Below are 20,209 nucleotides of genomic sequence, written 5' to 3'. Positions count from 1 at the left end.
GTCTCTAGGCCCCTCTGCGCAGGCTCTGAATCCCGGGTTGCCTTGGAGACTGAGAGACGCCGAAGTGTGACGGAGGAGGCGGGGCCTGCCTGGAGGACGGCTTCCGATTGGCTGAGCTGACACACACCTATTTTTAAAGGGCGGAGCAGGCGCGCACGAGCGACTTGCGGGGTCCGCCCCCCTCCTCGCTGCGTGGGGTTCGCGGGTCTTTCGCAAACCGCTGTCAACGCTCTGGGAGGCGGGGTCTGCGCGTGCTCTGAACGGGCGCCCAGGGAGAGGAGTGGGACCCCCATCTTTGCGGGTTGTCGATGCAGACGGGACCGACCCCTGGTAGGGGTTTCAGAAAGGATTTCTGGTCTCCATGGTAACACCCCTCCTATGCGACGTCATAGCGTCCCTTGGAAAAAGAGAGAGCAGGTTTGAAGAGGATAAGGGAAGTCTGAGCCGCGCCCTCTCCTTCGGGGCGCTCAACCTTTGCCCCAGAAGCCGGGAACGGTGCGCTGGTAACTTTCACCGTCTACGGTCCTCAGTTTCCCCTTTCGTGAAATGATCTTTGACACCCTGCTCTGCCCTTACTAGCTCTGGGCCCTCCGGCAGGGTATAAATGCTCCCTATCTCAGCTTCCCATATGTAAAATGAGGATGATAATAGTGCCTGCCTCCGTTGTCGTGAGAATTAAGGTACCACAATGAGGATGATAATAATGCCTCCTTCGGTTGTCCTGAGAATTAAGGCACTAACATCTCGGCTGTCCTGCTTGGCATCATCACCCTTCTTTGACTGGGGCTTTGGACAAGGCGCTCCTCCTCTCTGGAGGGAGTCTCAGTGTCTTGATCTGCAGGTTGGATGCGCTGGATCTCATCATCTCTAAGCTTCCTTCTTATCACATAATCAGCGGCTTTCTGTCCCAGGAAGGCTACTACAAGGTTAAATGGCAGGACAACCAAACCCAGAAATCTCTGTCATGCAATTGCTGTTGTCCCTCGTCATTCCCCATTTCTGCAAGTGGAGTGATGGGAATAGACTTGGCCACCTTCTAATTGTAGCTTCTGGTCCAAGCCCTCCACCTTGATTCTGTTTCTTGACTTTGGTCAAGATCTCTGGGCCAACGTTGTGCCATCTGTAAAATAACCAGGAGGTGCACAATTGAACTTCAAGGACTAAAATCGTAGTGAATAGTAATAAAATCTGTTACTCTCATTTACTGTGTTTTCCTCTTGGTCTTAGGTGTACTTTCACCATGGCCTATAAATACTTGGGCAGTGGGGCTATGAGGAGGTATGGATTTTGCTCACTGGTTACAGTGAATCAGATTCACAAAGTGTTGCTTTTCAGTTTTCTTTCAGTCTTTCTCATTAATGAGTAAGCCTGTCCCTAAAAGCTTATCTGGTTATGTCTCTTTTCATTGTATTTATTGTCCTGACTGCTTTCTATTATGGCAAGTGATACTGGTTTTCCATTAGGGAGAATGCAATAAGTTTTTTTCCTAAAACAAAATTTTCACATTGAATTATTTCCAATGCTGGTGCATCTTAGAAGTCAGTTGGGGAGGTGTAGAAATGTATGTGCTGCCGAAGCAAGCATGTGAGTTGTAGAAATCATACTGTTAGAAAGAAAGCTGCATCTGAAAGAAACAAAAGCTCACCCGATTGTGGAGGAGAAAAGAATGAACAATGTTGCAAGAATGGGTGCAAGAGCTGGATAAAATGGCTGGCACACGAAACAGCAAGAAACACTGACATTTATACCCTAAACCTAAAACACAGGTCCCTCCCCTGTTCCCCATTGATTGGGTACTTCAGGAGTTACAGCCTATCTGAGAGGTCTAACTAACTTACCAGTTTCTGCTTTCAGTTGCCGCCTTCGCATTCCTTATGCTCAATGGGCTCTGCAGCCTCGGCACTACTTTCACTCCTGGTGTGCTTTTCAAATTTAGCACTGCACTCACTATTGGCCCTGCCCCCATTCTCACCATTGGCCCTTCTTGCTTTGGCCCCACCCCCAGCACTCAACATTGGCCCCCTTCATTTTGGCACCACTTTTCAAATTCCTGTGGCACCAACGGTGCTAGAACCCTTTCCCTCCCTCCTCCATCAGCAGAGCTGGCTCCAGCTGCTCCTTTGTGAAAGTTAAACTTCACACTTTCCCACAAATCCCCCTCTTTCTTTTAAGTTTTTCTTTAAGTTTCACAATTTAGTTTCTCAAATATGCTAATAGCCTTCTGACATTCTTCATTATAGAGATCTTCTTCCTTAAGGGGATAAAAGTTGTTTTGCTTATAATGTATGGACATCTGTTTGCTTAGGGCCGTTTCAGTGAGTTTTTGAGCTCACTGTCGGGAACATGGGATTTTGCAACATCCGGCTGCTGTGGGTTCCCCAGTCATGATGATAAGGGAGGTCAGGACAGACAGTGCCACTCCTTTCCATTTTCCAGACCAGCTCTAACCATCCTGTGAGTGGTTTGTCAATGCCAGAATTTTCTGCTAACTCTTCAGATAAAACTGTTCATCCTTGCAAGGCCTTGGTGATAGTCCTGTCTGGGGCCATGTTTTTAGGGATGAAGGTACAGCAACTACTTCCAATCATAACACAGTTGCCTCCTTTTTCTTTTAGCATCATGTCTAGGGCTATCCTATTTTTGCATGCCATTTGGCTAGTAACATCCAACTGTTCTGCTATATCCTTAACTGCATCCCTAATATAATTGATAAATCTTTGTTGATTATTATATATAAGTTAATCCAATCCACATTTTTATTAACAGTGACTTGCTGGAACAAGAATGACTTAAATCCTGCAGCTATCTGAGTTCTACCTTTAAATTTGTTAGGGATTTCCCAGGGAACTCCTTACTACCTAGATAAATTCAGTCATCAAACTAAGCAAGTGAACCCCTTTTCTTTCTCTTTCTCTGGTTTTGTGTTTCTTCCTCTTTTTCAGATGCCAGGGTAAATGAGATGGCCAATTGACCCAGAACAAAGGTTCCTCCCCACTTCTCGGGTAACACTGGTCAGAGTATGCCCTTTCCACAGTACCACCAAAGGTCTGCTCACGGTATGGCCAAACTGGAGATATTGACAGTACTATCCTCACTCACATTCCATACTCATGTGCACAAGGCCATGGTCTCAAGACCTGCAGCCCTATTCCCCATGTAAAGAGACAGTCAGAGTGACTTCCTGGACCAAGGCAGGAAAGCAGGTATGGCTTTGGTGTTTCCCTTTTTGACAAGAGGGAAGAGAGAGAACAACGTACTACAATTTTTTACCAGGAGTAGCACTCTGGAAGAGGAGTACCATACTTAAACTGCCTTTCATGCTTTTCCCTACCTAGTGGAAATGTACAATATGAGCTGTGGGTTGGCCTGTTGTACTAGTGTAAGAGTTACTTTTGTTCAGACTCTGGACTGTATATTTGACCCATTCTACCCAGGCATTTGCATCTCCATATGCAGTCTCTATTTCTATGATCTGCCTTAAATCTTCTGCCTTAAGTATCCTGACTGCTTTGAGATCATTTTGCATTGGCGAACTGGCCTTTGTCAGGTTTGCCATTGTTATCTCTGAAGGGTTAGCTGGAGAGGGCATTGTCAATGTCATATCTACAGGGTGAGGAAGGACTTGAATACTGAACCTTCCCAGAGGATCTTTTCCTGTAATGTATACCCCATTACATATCGGGGTATATCGACTACTTGGTCCCTGGTGCTACTCCCAGTTTCTAATTTGTCTGCCTTCTTAATAGTATTACTACTGGATAGCTATTACTACTAGTAATAGTTTTTACTACTAAAGACTATTGCAGTCTGGCAGGGTGTTACCTTTATAAAAGGATATTTTTACCCTTAAATGTCCTAGAACATGGTGAGACTCATCCCATATTTATGGTCCATCCCTTACATTGGTAACCCACCATACTTCATCCCAGAAGGGGCAAGGGGGGGATTGACTGTAACCATTCCCCACTGGCTCTGGGCATAGGTATTTATTTTCCCCACTCAGCCACCGCTGGTGCTTAAAATTCCCATAGTCTATTATTTTGCAGGCATCAAACTGCATGGTCTGGGCCTCCTGACCTGTGGTTATATTTACAATCAATTTAACGTTTTTGTCATAACCTGAATCTGAAACATCATAGTCAGTATAATTATTCTCATTTTCAGAATCCTTTTAAATCCTTCATCTGCTCATCTCTTTAGGCACTAGACAAGGTGCTTATAGATAATAGTCTTCCCTCTAAGTGGAGGGATATCTTCCTGCAAAGTTCACTGATATAGAGTCTGAGTAGTCCCGCTCCCTTTCTGATATGCCCTCCCAACTATAGCCTTCTCAAAGTGAGCCTTAAGGGATCAGGAGTTGCAGTTATTTCCCAGGATTCAGATGGTGATGTTGGGTACTCATTGTCTGGGTGTTTTTTACTCAAGGTCCTTTTACTCAAGAGTAGTGGGTCCAGCCTTTTCTTGCTGTCCAGACTGCAGTCTAACTTGTCAAAAAGACTTGATAGGGTACTTCCAAGGTAGGCTGACGTTTGAACTCCTTCCTTGGCTTGATTAGGACTCAACTGCCAGTTGGTGTTGATAGACAGTGAATTGAAGAGGCAGGGTGTGGGCAAGCAAACCACTATGCCTGAGGGATGACAAATTAGAGGAAAAAGCCAGTATGGAATTCTTATAGAAGAGATCCTTCTACTGTAAGGATGGGAGATATCTAGTCCTTCTAGGAAAAGGCAAGCCAAAAAGCATTTCATAAGGAGAGATTCCCAGTACTTTCCTAGGAGCAGTTCTAATCCTCAGTAGGGCTATGGGGAAGCACTTAATCCAGGGTAACTTTGTTCCTAAAACCAAATTAGAAAGATGCTTCTTTAAAGTCTGATTCAGTCTCTCCACTTTCCCTGAAGACAGTGGGTGTCAAGGTATATGGAAGTTCCATGTAACACTCAGGCTTCACATAAAATTCTGGAGTACATGGGTGGTAAAGTGGCTGCCATTGTCTGAGTCTATATTTTCCACTAATCCATGAGGAATGATTTGTTCAAGGATAATTTTAGAAGTTCCTGATGCTGTAGCTGTGGCCAGGGGATATGCCTCCACCCATCCTGTCAGATGATCTACAATAACCAAAGCATACTTTAGCCAACCCTTCAGGGGCATTTCAGTGTAATCAACCTTAATCCTCTGGAATGTCCTGAGGCCCAGCTCCTGTCCCCCTTGTTCTTGCTTCCTTAAGACTTGCTTATTAGCCTTTTGCCATATTATGCATCGTTCATTTATTGTTTAGCTATAGCATAAAGGCCCACACATCCAAAATACTTACGGACCAGTTCACACATGGCCTGTCTCCTCAATGACTCCCATGGTGTAAGACTGCTAATTCCTCTCTCACATTTGTTTATTCAACATTTGCCTGCCATCTGGGAGGAACAACCTCCCTTGATCATCTAGGGTCACTCCTAACTGCTCCAGTTCTTTCACTTCCTTTTCAGAGAATGTAGGGAGCCCCAAAGTCTTCGGGAATGGAGGATATCAGGATCATCAACTTCAAAGGGCAACTAAGGGAGGCTTCCCTAGCCTCTTCATCTGCTAACCTATTGCCCTTTGTTTCAAAGGTATGACCTTTCTGGTGTCCATTTGCATGGACCACTGATATTTCCCTGGGTAAAAGTAGATGGGCCAATACTTGTTTTATTATTTCCCCATGGACTAGCCCTTTTTTCTTTGCTGTTAATCAATTCCCTCTTTTCTCAAATTTTCTAAAGTTGTGGACTACCCCAAAGGCATACATAGAGTCCAAGTAGACTGTACCATAGTCTTCCTCTAATAACTTGAGGGCTTGTTTTAATACATACAATTCATAGGTTTGAGCTGACAAGTCATTGGGCAATTGGCCACCTACTTTACCACACAAGTAAGTCCATGCATAATTGCATAGCTCTGGTGCCTCCTTCCCTCTAGGACCCTGGAGGACCCATCTATGAATCATTTTTCCCCCAAGTGCAGGGGAAGGTCCCCGAGGCCAGATTGGACTGGGGTCTGATAATCAGGTCAAAACAGTCATGCTCAGGAGCCTCCATTTGGTCAGATCCTTTCCAAAAGAAGGAGGCTGGGTTTAGGGTATGGCCTGATGCCAATATCAAGTCATTTTTTCCACTATGATAGCTTCATACTTCAGAATCTGGCAATCAGTCAACCACCGTCCTGCTTTCTGAGACAGAACAGTTCTGACCTGATGAGTGGTGCTAATGACTAAGGCTCCCAAAAAAGTCAGCTTCCTGCTCTCTTCTACTAGGAGAGTAGTTTCTGCCACAGGTTGAATGAAGCCTGGCCATCCCCCGGAGTCAGGATCCAAAGTCTTGGAACGGATGGCTAAAGACCTCCTTTGACTTTTCCAGATTTGTGTCAGAATTCCCAAGGCTGTCCCTTTATCACTGTTAACAAACAGGTGGAAAGGGTTCTTGAGGGAAGAGAGGGCCAGAGCAGGAGTTTGCACCAATGCCTGTTTGCACCCCTCTAAGGCCTCTCTCTTTCTTAAGAGCTTACACCTTCATTCTTAAAGGGTTGCTGAAGGACCACGGTCATGGTCACTCTTTTGTAACTGCTTCCTGCTGGTTAGGGGCAGTAGGCCTTACCTGACAAGGTCTCAATCCCTCCTGTTAATCTATTCTGGTTGGAGGAAGATGATTATGGCAACCTGGGTGAAACTGGCTCACATTCCAGTATGGCTAACAAGATGGAGGAAATAAACTTTATTAGAATTTGGAGGACATAGGGTATCATTGAAAGGATACTGGACCACAAAATTAGAAAAGGCCAGGTGCCTAAAGCCTGCAACCTCTCAAAGTTGCTGGGCTTTATTTTTCAGGTTTTCATCAGAAACTGGCTTCCCAGTCCTGGGTGAGGAAAGATTACCCATAGCCTATCTTGAAAGGTTTAAGCTAAAGTGGATCCCAGCCACCTCATTTACTGCTTCCTTCCTGGTGGGAAAATGCTTAGCCCTGGCAGGATGGCATGTGGGTTTGCCAGTCCTCCCCAGGATATGAGTGGGACAGGTTTTAGAATAAGGGCTAGGAGGGAGACTTGGATTAAACATGTTCATTAACTACTTAGGAAATGAAGTCTACCAGGATGGTTGGCCATGTTCAATATCCCTATGCATATGATCTAGAAAAGATATCACCATAATCATCAAGCATATATGTAGAATAGGAGAGATATAAGTACAGTACTTAACACCAATCAATGTAGTAATGAATGCATAAGTTACTTTTTGAGTTGCAATTAATAGATCTAAGCTCCAGATTTGCAACACCATACAAGTTGGCACTACATGGGAACAGGCCATGACACCAATTATGTTTATGTTCTTCTCACAGCACTCTGGTAATCACTGCTCCACTTAGTATGTCCTTCCCACAGCCAGTATGCTGCAGCACCATTGACCCTAGAGAGAAGCTACAAAGGTTGGCTCCAGTATTTCACTGGTCTAGTACATAGCATAAGCCAGCACCATAGAGCTTTTTATGTATTCATCTTCACTATGATGACTTTAAGTAACAAGTATTTTAATTCAGCAATACACATGCCCAATGGAATCAAGATTATCTTCCTTTACCAACACTATAATATGCAGATTGAGGTGGCCTCTGACAGAAGCTTCTTTTTGATATTAAAATCAATTCAGTTTCTGTTTAATAATAATGTACTGGAAATAGCCATTCAAATATTTTGGTTTAAACATTGCTTCTACAAACTTCTTATAACTATCCATAACCACATAGTTGCTTTATCTTGACAAATTCTGCCTTCACAAAACACATTCCCTTACTTAATGCTACCTTCTACAATACCTTCTACAACTTGTCATATGCATTCAAATTTTGTCCTACATACTTCCATCCTGATTTTATGAAAACCAGCTATCTTATCTTAGGAAAAAGCACATTCTTTTAAGCAAATTTATGCCTTTCAAAATCTACTTAATTTTCATGTTCCTCATTCTCTTCTGTGAAAAAAGAATAAACCATTCATTCCAACTTAGATTTCCACTTTCGCCACCTCAATATTACAATTTCTTCAATGACTTGTCTCAATAGTTTTATACTAGAATATCAGTATGTTTTTAATGTTTTTAATGTAACATTCTTTGTGATCTATTAATTTTAATTTAAAGTGTTAAAAATTAGATTTCCTTACTTTATTTATTAATATAAGTTCCTTTTTTAAATTTTTAGCCATTTGAATAGAGCTCTTTTAAGAATTTTCATTGTCAATTTAATATTACCACCCAAAGAAATTAAAACATATGCTGAATAAACAGAAAAACATAAAATGAATTATGAAAGCAAGGTTGGCACAGAGCTAATCCTCATCTGTCCCACATTTTGGCCAGAATACATTGGGTGTTCATTACCTGTCCCTTAGTCCAATCATTATTTGTCCAATACTGCAACTTCTTCCTTAATGGACTATCTGCAGGAATGTCCCTGGGAGATCTTACAGATCAACTGCCTCTGTTCCCCATTCTGCATCTTGTCTGGGCTTCTTTCAAGCCCAGACTCATCAGAATTTCCCCACCAGCAAGGCAATAGTTAACAGTCCCTTTTTGTACCTTGGCCCATGCACAGGGTTACCTGGTCAGCGAAAGGCAGGTTTTCCCTTTCCCTTTTCTCATCCACAACCAGCAGTTCTAAGTATCTGGTCTCAGGTCCTTCCAGCTTTCAACCTGGATAAAATGGTCAGCACACCAAACAGCAAGAAACGCTGACATTTATACCCTAAACCTAATGGGCCAGTCCTTCCCCTATTCCCCATTTATTGGGTACTTCAGGGGTTAAAACCTATTCGAATCACCTAAGTTACTCAGTTCCCACTCTCAGTCCCTGCTCCCATACTCTACACTCTGGCAGGCTGGGGGTGGTGGGGGCTGCTTTCACCCCTGGGGTGCTTTGCAAATTTGGAGCTGCTTTCACTGTTGGCCCAACATCCAGCACTCACCATTGGCTCTTCTCATTTTGGTCCCACCTCTGCTTCTTATCATTGGCCCCTCTTGTTTTGGCACCACTTTTCAAACTCTTGGCATGCCAAAGCCAAAGTCACTAGAATCCCTTTCCCTCACTCCTAGACTGGCAGTGCCAGTTCTGACTTCTCCTTTGTGAAAATTAAACTTGACCCATTCCCACATTTACGTCTTCATAAATAAAAATAATTCATTTCTAGAAAAAACTTCTTTCCAAGCTTTGTACAAACTTAATTTGTATATATACTTAATTCCAAAGTATTTATGAAAAGTGAAAATACAAAATACCATCATAAGTTTCAAAATTCATATAGAATTAAGTTTTATACATTACATTGTTTTTCTTGGAAATAGTGTCATACCTATATGTGCCATTAATCCTTATTTAAAATACTGTATATTACTATTTTAAAATACATTATCTAAAGTATTTTAAGTATTTCAACAAATCTGCTAGTACAAAATGCATTTTCATAGTTTCATTTGTATAGTTTTGCTATATTATGTAGAATAAATCAAGGAATAATATTAAAAAACTTAACATTAATGCTCTCTGTTCTGTTTCCATGTTAACTCTAATTAAACCTGGGTAAACACATTAATTAATTAGTGCTGTTAAAGTTTAGTATCTTTTAAACTGAATAACTTTTTAGGAAAAAAGGTTTTTCTTAGGCTCCTTGAACTACTCTGCCCCTCCCCTCTCCAGGGCAAGGGAAAGTAATTTTAGCTTAGAACTGTTTCTACTTGGCCTGGAAATTAAGAGTGGTAGGGACAAAGAAAATGTTACTGAATACACCTGATTTTGTACAGTCTGTCCTGTAAGCCCCAGTTAAATTTTAACAGCTTTGAGATTAAAGTAATAATCCAGTGGCCAAATTTCAGCATGCAAATAAAAAAAAACCCTTAAAAATCTATGAAAATGTTTTTCTAAATTATGATTAAAACCAAACAATTACAATACATTCTCCAGAGCCTGAGTCAGGTTGCCTTTGAGGTTCAGAAATTGAACATATTATGAAAACAAAGAACTTTTAACCTATGGAGGAAAAGATAGAAGGACATAGTTCTTACGTTAGCTATCATTATTTTAATTTTATTCTACTTAGGGCAATGCCCCTAGTTTTATATGGATACTAATAAAATAAGGTAATGTCAGTGTGTTAAATCTTTAAGATGATGAAAATTGTAAGTTTTTGGTTAAACTACTACAAACTTTTTAAAACAATAGTTTTGTAGAGTGTGTGTAGGTCAGTGGTTCAGCACCTGCTTTGCATGTACAAGGTCCCAGTTTCAATCCCCAGTACCTCCTAAAAAATTAATTATTTTGCCAAAATTGAAATGACTAGTTCTTCTCAGAACAGAATGATTGATATGACAAGACTTAAAGGGATAGGATTCTTGTAACATTTATGTAATCTAAGTATCTTTTTTCAAATGTATGTATATTTTAAAAAGGGATAAGAAAGAAGGAGAAAGTTTCTGACAGCTTGTTTAAGGGAGTGTGTTTTGTCCCAAGGTGGCTGATTTTCATCAAATTAGTGTGGAAATATGTAGGACAAGACTTGAATGAATATGGAAGTTTGTAGAAGAGTTAGTGAAAGTAAGTTTCACTTGCTGCTGACTGTCATTCAATAAGCTTATTTAAAGGTGAAATTTACCTTCAGATGAAGTAACTAGTGTACATGGTTAAGGATGGTTGTGGGAATTTTGTAAAAGGATTTTCCAAACTAAAAGATTTCAGTGTAAATAACTGATTCCAGGAAACTATTAAGTAGAAATCTAGGAGATGATATTAATGAGAAAAAGTGATTTACAGCAGAAAAACCTGTCAAATGCCACCTCAATCTGTAATAATCTATACTAATGAAGATCTGTTTACCAAATGATGTACTTTCAGTTAAAGTAACATAATTTCTTAAATCGCTGTTCTGTTTGGAGTGGAAGGATATAAAATTCCTTTTGAGATAATAGATGTATTTATAAAGAACAAAGAATCTGAGTCTTATCAAAGTGGCTTCATCAAATCCTTATTATTTGAGAAAAAATAACCAGCAACTGTTCCTTTGGAAGTTAAGTCTTTTCCTAACTATTTTACTAACTTATCTGTCACTGTGATAAGTTGAGTCTGGTTTAAATATAATGTTCAGACCTGACAACATTTAATATTTTAATAAAACCCTTAAGTACATCTTAAACTGCAAACTGTTAGAAAACCATTTGTCCTTTCACCTTGGAAAAAGTCAGGTGCTAAAATACATACACTTAATAAGTGTAAAAATTCAGATTACATTTATCACTTTTTTTTTGCTGGCTATGTTCTATTTGTCCTTTTTCTTTAAACAAGGTAAGGTAACCAAAGATACAGATAATGTTCAGTAAAATAAAATAGATAAACAAATTTTTCTAAGAGATTGTGATGTCACATGCTCCATTTAACCTAATTTTATTCATGCTTGCCTTAGAACAGGAATAGATCATTCAGTAAAAACATACAGTAGAAACAAAATGTCTTATCATGTACAATTTTAATTGACAATAATTATGTACTTAATTACTTCCATGCACACAAGGCTAACATTATAGTTTTTTTTAATGAACATAATTAAGATTTCTAGGAGCATTTTATAATAAAGTACTTTCCAATTTTTGTTGGTAGATAGATCAAGCACCTCTGAAATACAAGTTCCTATACATAGTGAGCAATTTGCTTAAAATGAACACTTAAGTAAATTAAGTATGTTGACAGCCTTAGAATAAACTAACATTATATATTCAGCTAGGTAGGCAACAAACCATAGTTCCAAATGGAAAAAGTGTGTTTGCAAATAAATTTCCAAAACTAAGTTAAATTTCTATAATAAAATCCAGAAATATACTGATTTGCTAAAATAAATATTATGTGACGTATTAACACTTCACTATAAAGAATGCATACCAGAGCATTTATAAATAGTGAATGAATTTAAGAATAGTTTACTATAATAAATGCTGGCTAAATAGAAGTGCATATTGGAAGCACTATTGGTGGTATATGTTTTGCCACACACTTGTTACCTTGAGGTAGAAAACACATATGCACCAAATTCAGCTTTCATTTTCAGTTGCTGCTGGTACTGTTTCCAGATTCTATCTAGGTTTTTGGCTATGCTGCAGAAATGAATTTCAAGAGCATGCCAGGTGAGTTAGGCCAGTAATTTATTCAGGTAGGGAGGGAAGAGAAATGGGAGAAAATAATAGAGCAGGGGTCCCAGGTAGTGTGGAAGGAGATGAAAAGGGATGAAGAGGGCTAATTTACAAGCTATAATCCCCACTATAGGTTATAAATTCCCGGGGCTACTTGTGTGGCCACATGGCAGTGGAAAAATGGCGACAGCAGCACACAGAGGGCAGGACAGGTCTGCAGGAAAAAGAGGAAGGTGAGAGAGCACACTAAAGCCTCATGGTTTGCTTTAAAATTCTAATTATTTCACCCCTTTGCTAATGGAAGGGGAGGGGAGTTTCAGCTGTTCCCTGTTTGGATTGATTATCCCACCCATCAATTTCTTAGTGAGGACCCAATGATAAAGTTTCTAGAGAACATCCGGGCATTTCTTTGTTCTAGGAAGTGGAATTCCAGGGCTGGGATTCCTCCAGCAGCCATCTTGGGGGTTCCAGATGTACACGTGGACTCCTTGTCAGGTTTCAGATCCATCTATTAATTCCCTATCTTTTAGCCTGCTTCAGGACTTTGTGTGTTTCAAGAAATGTGTCCAATATGAAAAACTTAAAAATACTTATGAATGAAAAATGTTTTGGGAAAAAAATAGATATTTTCATGCAATTATGCACAGTTTCCCTGTGTAAATTCAAGGTGAGATTTGTTTCCTGTAAAACAGATCATTGTTCTTTGAGAATGTTTTCATTTCTCTTAATGCATTTCTTTTGTCTCCTCATGCATTGCATTATTTCACACTATTTTTAAAATTTTTATCTGCAAATCACATGCCAGTTAAAATGAAAACTCATATGCAGAAAATAAGTCTGGACTTTAAAAACCAAGAACTAAAGAAATCCTTACGAAAATGACACCATCTGATTCAAGTAAAAAATGACTTAAACACTAGTAATAAAAAAAACCTCATTTCATGAAGAACACAAAGAGAAATGTCTGCTGAGTGTTTTAGGTCAGATGTTTTAGAATGCTGCTGTATGCTTTATGAGGAATGTGAGGGGAAGATTTCATAGCAGAAGGTGTTAATGTGGCATGTATTGACCTAAGTGGTGACCCAATGGGACTGTGAAGCTATGGGATGCCTATGGATTCAAGCTGCTTGTCAAAGAGAAACTCCCCATTGCTGTTCAGAAATCCTTCCTCATTTCCTCTCTCCCAAACTTCCCATCCTCTACTGGCTCAGTCTCTAGCATTTTAACATTTTATTTCCTGCTAAAGAACCTGTCCAAGTAACTGGTGTGTTTTCCTTCTCAATTTGTTCAACATTCCTTATCTAACAACAAAACTGGCTTATGAGAAAACAGTCCTCCTCACTATTCACAAACTGCCTGTCCCAAGAACACAGGTACAAGACTTCTAACTGAGCCAAATTTCCCATTCCTTTTTCCTCTTCTTCTTGGCTTACTGAATTTGATATCAAGCTTTTCAATTCTAGTTGGGACACTGAGCTAGTCAAGTGATTTAATTTATCAAAAACATCAGTAGGGTGCTCGCTTTTGGAAGCACATATACTAAAATTGGACGATACAGAGAAGATTAGCATGGCCCCTGCGCAAGGATGACATGCAAATTCGTGAAGCGTTCCATATTTTTATGTGATCTATTTTCACAAGCTTTTCATGCTACTTTACTGGAATTGTAGTTGGTGCTGGGGTTTATCTAGGGGATTTGAATCTCTGGACTGACAATATGATAGCCAGGCCCTGAGCCTTAACAGACTTCAGCTCCTACACTCTGATTTATTGGACTTACCCCACTCAGCTAACATAGAGTTGAAGAATGCCAACCACCACACCATGGAGCCTAGAGTGCCTACAACTGAAAGCAGGAGAATTGCATCCAGTATCTACATGGAATCTAAGCTCCCTCTTGACATAGATGTGGAATGGACACAACCAAGCCAAGGTCCATAGGAAGGAGGAATACAGTAAGGATTAGAGTGGACTTAATGATATTATATTCATGAACTATTGTGGTTAATAATTGAGAAAATGTGGCATTGGTGTGGAAAAAGTGGCCATGGTGGCTGCTGGGTGCAGGGAATGGGGGGAAGAGATGAGATGTGGAGGCATTTTTGGGACTTGGAGTTGTCCTGGGTGATGCTGCAGGGACAATTGCCGGACATTGTATGTCCTCCCATGGCCCAATGGATGGAACGTGGGAGAGTGTGGGCTATGGGGTGGACCACAAGCCATGGGGTACAGCGATGCCCAGAGATGTACTCACCAGATGCAATGAATGTGTCATGATGATGGGGGAGAGTGTTACTGTGGGGGGAGTGGTGGGGTGGGGGCGGTGGGGGTGAACCGGGACCTCATATTTTTTGAATGTAATATTTTTTAAAAAATGAATAAATTGAGTAGAATTTGGGAAAAAAAACCAAAAACATCAGTTGGCTCACGTTGTGAATGAAGTTGAATAGTTTCTGCAATAAAGGAATCAAAGAAAAATCCCTGATTCTTTTCCCTTTCTTTTTCAGCCAGTTGGTATGGTGTTTCCTCTTGAGCTATCTGGGATTTAACCAATCCATTCCTTTCACATTTTGACTTGCCTTTCTTATCAGATTTTCTTTGCTCTGTTCTTTCCAATTGGAAAGATCTATAATAAGCTTGGGTTCATAGTAATGATTAACTTCACTCTCTTTCCAAACTAAGTTATCTAAATATGATGATAACCTCATTTTGTAGTTACAAGTATGGCTACACTCCAGATCAAGTATTTGTTTTTGTGATAATCTTGGTGCTGCCAACAAGGCTCAGTGGAGTAATTTGTATCAAAAGCAGGATCCTTTAGAAACTTTTCACAATCTCCATCCAAATATTTTCAAGGATCAACTTGTACTTCTTCAATCAGCGACATCAGACAGAGCTCTTGGGTCAAACTGAACTTCCTAAATATCAAAATTGCTATGTATAGGCCAATCATGCTCTGAAAACTGGCAATCATGGTATCTTTCCCAGTTATAAATGTGACTGTGAATTTCATCTATAAGCAAAATATCATCTTTATCTTCAATATGAAAAGGATGACTTGAAGTTGGCTCATCTGTTGGAAAATAATATATGCTCATGTAAGGATAGGAAATTGCTTTCTCTGTTGTCAACAAATCCATTGGACTAAATGTCAGGATCTGTTCCAGGAAATCCAGTGTTTCTCTAATTCCTGTGTTAAAGGTTTGTGTGGCTCAGTCATGTCATTTCTAATGTGAACTGGAATTACACTGAGAACATCCTGATGATTTTCTTCATGTATAATGGGAATAGACTCTAAAATCAGCTGCATCTGTTTAAGTTCATGTGCACCTGCAAAGAGGGGTTTCCTAGTCAGCATTTCAGCAAAGTTGCAGCCTGCAGCCAATGTCAATGGCTTTAGTATCATTATTAGGAGAAAGTAAAAGATGTGGAAATCTGTACCATTTAGTAACCAATCCTTCAGAAAGATGACCCTTATGGGAATAATGGGGATCCACAATCCGTGCAAGACCAATGTCACCTATCTTCAGCACCACGTCTCTGGTACTGATGAAAAGATTAACTGGTTTGAGATCTCTGTGCAGCATGTTTGCAGAGTGAATATACATGAGCCCATGTAGCAGTTGATAGGTGAAAAGTCTGACATGTTCCTCCTGTAAAGGGCCCAGAGCCAGCACTTTAGCCAAGCCTGTCTCCATGTACTCCTAAAAGATGTAAACACTGTTCAGTTCAGTAAGCGAGCCCACATCATCTGTTAACTGGCTTCCACTGGGGTCAAGAAATTCAAATACTTTCACAGTGTCATCATGGTCAAGTCTTCTAGTAATTTTTATTTCACATAGAGCATGTTTACCACTCTGGGGATCAGTAGGGACAATTTTCTTTTCTTTTTAAAGTTTTATTTTATTTATTTCTCTCCCCTTCCCCCATTGTCTGCTCTCTGTGTCCATTCACTGTGTGTTTTTCAGCATCTGCTTTGCATTATACTGTGGCACTGGAAAAATGCATCACTTTATTGTTGCATCATATTGCTGCATAAGCTCTCCATGTATTTGATGCCACTCCTGGGTGGGCTGTGCTTTTTTCACATGGGGTGGCTCTCCTTGTGGGGTGCACTCCTTGGACATATGGCACCTTATTGGAGTGACATAACACTCCTTGAGCACAGCAACACTGCACATGTGCCAGCTTACCTCACAGGTCAGAGGCCCTGGGGATCAAACCCTGGACCCTCCATATGCTAGATGGATGTTCTATCAGTTGAACCATATCTGCTTCCCAAGGACAATTTTCTTGATGGCTACTTTTTTGTCATAGTCATTGTCTACAACAGAAAAAGCCAAGCCATTGCCTCCACAGCCCAATGGTTTTAAGTCCATACATTTATCACTTGGAGGTTTTAATGCATCACCTTTATTTCTAATAGAAATATATTCATAAGGTGGTGGTATCTAGAAGATAATCTTTATTCCATTGGGAATCTTAATTTTCATAAATTTACTAGAAAAAATAGTTCTCTTCAAGCACTGCTTGTTTCTTTGTGGTAAACTATCTTTTTTTTTTTTTAGATTTATTTTATTATATATTTCTCTCCCCTTTCCCCCTGTTTTCTGCTTTCTGTGTCCATTTGCTGTGTGTTTTTCTGTGTCCACTTGCATTCTTGTCATGTGGCACCAGGAAATTGTGTCATGTTTTTTGTTGAGTCATCTTGCTGAATCAACTCTCTATGTGTGCAGTGCCTCTCCTGGGTGGGCTGTGATTTTTTCACCTGGGGACACTCTTCTTGTCAGGCACAATCCTTGCATGAGGGGCTCCCCTAAGCAGACAACACCCTTGGGTGTCATGGCACTCCTTGCACACATCAGGACTGCATGTTGGTCAGCTCACCACATGGGCAAGGTGGCCCTGGATATCAAACACTGGACCCTCCCTATGGTAGGCAGACACTCTATCATTTAAGCCACAAAAACTTCCCAACAATATCTTTCTAAAAGAAGAAAATGAAGAAATGAAATGTGTAATTTTCTTATATATTTGGGAATTTTATAAAAATAATTCTTATAAGACTTTTAAAATACTCACTGTCGATTCTGTCCTAATACTTACCTGCATGATAATATTGTTGTTTACAGTTTTTTCTAAACATTTTAAAATTTATTAATTTCTATCCCTACTCCTCATTGTTTTTGTGCTATCTATCTGCTCTCTGTGTCCATTCACTGAGTGTTCTTCTGTGCCTCCTTGTCTTCTCTTTAGGCAGCCCCAGGAACTCATCCTTGGACCTTCTGAAGTAGGAGAGAGGTGCTCAATCTCTTGCACCACTTCAGCTTCCTTGTCTGCTGCATTTCTTATTGTCTCTCCTCTGTGTCTCTTTTCGTTGTGTCATCTTGCTGTGTGAGCTCTATATATAGGCCAGCAATCCTGTGTGGGGCAGCTTGTCTTCACCAGAAGGCCCCAGAAATTGAATCCTGGGCCTCCCGTATGATAGACAGGAGCCCAATCACTTGAGTCAATCCAGTTCACCATTTTAGCAGTTTTTAATGGAAGTTATATGTGGGATTCTCTTATTCCTGCATCATCTAAATTGTTTCTTCCTTATATATGCCCTCTTTCTTTCCTGGTTAGTGAGATTTGGCTTTACGTTCAAAGGTCTTTTTGTGGTCTTTCTCCAGTTTTAGACTAGTGATGACTGCCTTGCTGGGGTGAATGCCCGTGTGGACAGTGGTGCCATTAGCCTTCTCCTGCTGCACTCGTCGATGTTGATAACATATTTCTTCCTGTAAACCTGGACTACTTTGCCAATTTGCTGACCTTTGTAGTGTCCTTGCACAACCTGAACTTCATCTTCTTTTCAGATAGGCATGGACTGAACATTATATTTCTGTCTCAGTTCCTGGAAAGAAGGAAAGACATAATTTTCCTCTAAATGTAGAAAAGTGCAAGAAATGTTGTATTTGTCAGCCAAAGGGATGCTGATGCAAAATACCAGAACTCTGTTGGCTTTTATAAAGGGTATTTATTTGGGGTAGAAGTTTACAGTTACTAGGGTATAAAGCACAAGTTACTTCCCTCACCAAATCTGGTGCCAAGTGTTGGAGCAAGATGGCTGCTGACATCTGCCAGGGTTCAGGCTTCCTGGGTTCCTTTCTTCCCAGGGCTTGCTTCTCTTTCTTCACAACCAGACTCCTCTGTGTGCTTAATTCCTGGGGCTCCAGCTCAAGACTCTGACCTCCCTTCTCTGTGGTGCAGTTTCTCTGTGAGTGTTCACACTTGCAAGGTGGCAGGACTCAATGTCCTAATGACATGGCCCAATCAAAGCCCTAATCATATTTAATCAATAAAAGCAAAACCTCTGAATCCAATGCAATCTAATATACTGTATTATTCAGGGTTCTTGAGGGAGACAGAATCAACAAGAGGTATCTGTCAATAGTATGTGATTCTATAAGTCTCTCACATAGCCATGGGGATGCCAAGTCCAGGTTCCACCAGCAGGCCTCAACCAGGGGCTTCAATGAAAAGTCCAATGGAGATTTTTGACAAGTTCTGGGAGATGTTGGCTGTCCAAAGATGAACTGAGAAATTCTCCGTGCAGGAATCACTTTCCCTTTTAAGGCATTCTACTGACTTGGTTAAGCATCACTCATCACTGATGGCAGTCTCCCTGATTGATGCAATTATAACCAGCTATATATAATTTACCACTGTAGTAAAGTCAATGGTGACTAAAGTCTATAAATGCCCTTGGATTACAGTTAGCCCAGTGCTTACTTGATCAAACTGTGCACAGTTGCCTGGCCATGTTGACACAATAGCCTAACATCACATATCCTGAGAGGAATAGAGGAGTATACAAAGATAATCCAAATGTTTCATTTTGGAATTCATTAATAATATCAAACTGCTACAAATACCTTTTACAGTTCTTGCTCTGATCTCAAAGGGATTGAATTTCATTTTGGTTATTGCCACTTCAATGATGGTCACAAAATGGAAAAGCTAAAGTTTTAATTATTTAGAAAAATTTGATGCTATACAAACAACAAAAATCTCTTATCAGTTACACTGTTTTGCTCAGATGCTTCTCCTAAAGAACATGCAGTCACCATATTGTAAACAAGAAAGAACTTTAAGAGAAAAGCAAGGCAAAAGTTTATTATATTTAGCTGGTTGATTTAAAAAATTGTGGTAAAAAATAAAAGTAAAATGAAATAAACCTTCTAGTGCCCAATGATGAGGCCTGTGGAAAAGATCCAGGGCTTGTCCTGACTTCCGGAGGAAGACTCAGTGCTTATGGCAGAATCTCACAGCGGTCTTCTAGCAGCCATGGTGGGGGTATCGATGTCCATGTGTACTTTTTGCCAGGTTCGAGTTCCATCTATTGACTCCTTATCTAGTCTGCTTCAAGTAGATGAAAATATTAACAGTGGAACATCCAGGAAATCTTGAAACAAGCCAAATGTCTTCACAGCCTGAACCAGCAACCAAGGGATGTTTGGAATCAAGGACACAGGTCCTGCCTAATGCCACTTGGCGTATTCCCTCATCTCACCACTGATGATGCTGGTCCTCATCCTTGTCCTTGACCTGTTTTCATCAACACCAGTTTCACTGCATTGTGCCTCAAAGCCACCAGACCTTTTCTTCTGTCCCCTGTAACTTCGGAGCAGTGGTTCTTAACCAGGGGTCCTTGAGTTTGAACTGAAATTCATAAAAACTGTCCTTGTGGAGATGTGTTGGTGTGGGTATGATATCTTTATTAAATAATACACAGCACAGTGTGGACTTAGTAAGTCTGTGGTTTTCCCCTGACTGGCAAAGGGGTCCTTGAAACAAAAAAGGTGTAAGAAACCTTGATCTAGAGTATCAGTCTACAAAAAGCCTGAAACTGGTCTTCGGGGACTCAAAGGACTCCCTCAACCAAAAGGAGGGAATGTGAAGTTGGAATGATCATTGATTTCACTAACCATCTTGATTTTCTTGAGCTTCCATTTTATCCAGGAAATTATAAAG

General features: G+C 40.3%; 1 non-coding gene and 1 pseudogene across 1 annotated transcript; one reads left to right on the top strand and one right to left on the bottom strand.

Moving 5' to 3' along the window:
• Nucleotides 1-6,130: 6,130 nt before the first annotated feature.
• LOC101418870 (mitogen-activated protein kinase 6-like) lies at nt 6,131-17,308 on the bottom strand (annotated as a pseudogene).
• LOC111759052 (U6 spliceosomal RNA) lies at nt 13,711-13,817 on the top strand. The gene has a single exon (XR_002793148.1). It is a non-coding gene; the product is annotated as a U6 spliceosomal RNA (small nuclear RNA).
• Nucleotides 17,309-20,209: the final 2,901 nt, after the last annotated feature.

This window comes from Dasypus novemcinctus, chromosome 18 (genome assembly GCF_030445035.2).
Source record: "Dasypus novemcinctus isolate mDasNov1 chromosome 18, mDasNov1.1.hap2, whole genome shotgun sequence".
Taxonomy (NCBI): Eukaryota; Metazoa; Chordata; class Mammalia; order Cingulata; family Dasypodidae; genus Dasypus; species Dasypus novemcinctus.
Note: the sequence above shows the minus strand (reverse complement) of the source record. Positions and strands in the feature narration are given on the sequence as shown.